Here is a 2,229-nt window from a genome sequence, read left to right on the forward strand (position 1 = left end):
AGTCCAACGCCGGCATCTCCACATCATAACAATGATATGCAGGCCTGTAGAACAGAGCTGTGCATTCTTTATTTGGTATGACTGTTAATCTACACATCAACACTTTCATTCATGATATTCAGGAACCTTCAAGAATCATCTTGTCAATCTCCTGCCATGTCAGATTATCAAAGGTGATGACTTGGTGGGTTTAGATCGAAAGCTCTTTCGGACTGCCAGTACTGATTAAATGGGCCAAATGGTTTCCTCCTGCACCATAAAGAACCTTCTCCCTGTGTATATTTTGTTCTTTGTGTTGCAGCCGTTTCTCTTGGGCCAGCTTGTCTAAACTGCTCAGTATCACCGTAGAGCACCACCCCCACCAGCCCCCCCCCCCCCCCCCCCCCCGCCAACCCCCTCCACCTGCAATCATGCACCTTCACCCCAACCCATTGAGCTGAGGTGTCCTTTCTATTTCCTGAACAGTCAATTTTCCTGGCATCTCAACAGAAAGCATTGTGAAATTAAGGACAGTTTAGTGGTTTGAATTTTCATCATCTGACAACTGGGAGGCTGGCCAACTCATTAGACTCCTAAACAGCCACCAGACAGAGGAAGCGACAAAGAGCCAGGATGAAAGTCAAATGGAGTCTCTTGGCATGAAATTAGAATATGCTTTTCGACGAGACTAGAGGAGTCCAGTATCCACACTCCTACTACCTAAAGAAGCGTGTAATAGGACCACAAGAGCAAGCAGAGAGGCGCAGAGCTGAGAGTAAAAAAATTGGGGTGAGTAAAGAGAAAATAATTACTTTCTTTATCAAAAGCAGCCTTCAATTGGAGAGTCCGGAGATAAGTGAGTGCAAGGTGATTGATGAGTAGCTGGTGAATGCTTTCTTTTGTCAGTGACAAATCTTAAGCTTAGCTCTGGTAACTTTAGTTAGTTTAATAAATAGAGACATTGATGGGATGTGGGCGTCACTAGCTGGTCAGCATTTATTGTCCATCCTTAATTGCTCTTAAACCTCGTGGTTTGCTAGGCCATTTCAGAGGACATTGCAGGGTCAACCACATTGCTGTGGCTCTGGAGTCACATGTAGGCCAATCTGGGTAAGGGCGGCAGATTTCCTTCCCTAAAAGACATTATTGAACCAGATGGGATTTTATCACAATCGACAATGGTTTCATGGTCATCATTGCACCTTTAATCTGCACATCTTTGGAGTTTGGGAAGAAACTGGAGCACCAAGAGGAAACCCACACAGACACGGGGAGAATGTGTAAACTCCACGTGACCCAAGGCCGGAATTGAACCTGGGTCCCTGGTGCTGTGAGGCAGCAGTGCTAACCACTGAGCCACCGTGCCGCCTTAAAAAATATGGAACGGTTCATGAATTTGCATTTCATCCTTGCCCAGGGGCCATGCTAATCTTCTCTGTATCATTCCAATTTTAGTATATGTGCTGCTGAAGTGAGCATTCCCTATTCTTCCTTTATAAGCCTTATTGCAGAAACGTATTGATCCCAACTGAGGAGTGTGAGTTCAGCAAGTGGCAATGAGGAAGCAGCAGTCAGTCTCACAGCACCTGCAGCAGTGGCCTCTGCAGAGATCCAAAGTGGTTTAATGCCATTTCATCCCCATGATCTCTGTAATGATCGAACATTCAGGTGTGGAGTACGCAGACCTGGTGATGAATGGTTAGGCAGCAGCCGAGTAAAGGCTGTGTCACAGGGCATGTTCTGAAGCACCGGGCAATAGGCAGATTCAGAACTTCAAATACTTTGTTGGTGGAGGAGCCATTATTCAATCTTGGAGGAAAATGCCAAGTGTGGCAGTGTGTCACTGAGAGGTCAGTGGAGCCATTGGGGTGAATGTCACAGATCCCCAGTGGAGTATTTGAAAGTGGAGGGCATGTAAAATATAACAGACAACCCACCCATTGTTCCCTGCGTACCGCCTTCCCACCCTACCCTCAGCTGCCTCCCATTTTATGGGGGGAGAAGGGATGAGGTGTTAAGCAGTCCGCCCGCCCTTAGACTTGTTTCAGACTCTTAAGTTGCCAGTTGACAACCACTTCAAGACTCCATTCTGCCTCCGTCACAATGACTAATACAGCTGGGGAAGGAAGAAGGAAGTCATCTCGCCCACACGTCTGACAGCTTGGGCTAAAAGGCGGGAAGGAAGGGGGAGGGTGGAGCACCTCCTCTGGGGAGTGTCCCCAAAGGGGATGGTACCCCTTCATACCTCTT

The 2,229-nt window shown here is 47.3% G+C and overlaps 1 non-coding gene across 1 annotated transcript; it reads right to left on the reverse strand.

Annotated features, from left to right (window-relative positions):
* Window positions 1-1,351: 1,351 nt before the first annotated feature.
* Window positions 1,352-1,458, reverse strand: LOC144509547 (U6 spliceosomal RNA). Its single transcript, XR_013500475.1, has one exon. It is a non-coding gene; the product is annotated as a U6 spliceosomal RNA (small nuclear RNA).
* Window positions 1,459-2,229: the final 771 nt, after the last annotated feature.

The sequence above is a fragment of the Mustelus asterias genome, chromosome 21 (genome assembly GCF_964213995.1).
Source record: "Mustelus asterias chromosome 21, sMusAst1.hap1.1, whole genome shotgun sequence".
In the NCBI taxonomy this organism is placed as follows: domain Eukaryota; kingdom Metazoa; phylum Chordata; class Chondrichthyes; order Carcharhiniformes; family Triakidae; genus Mustelus; species Mustelus asterias.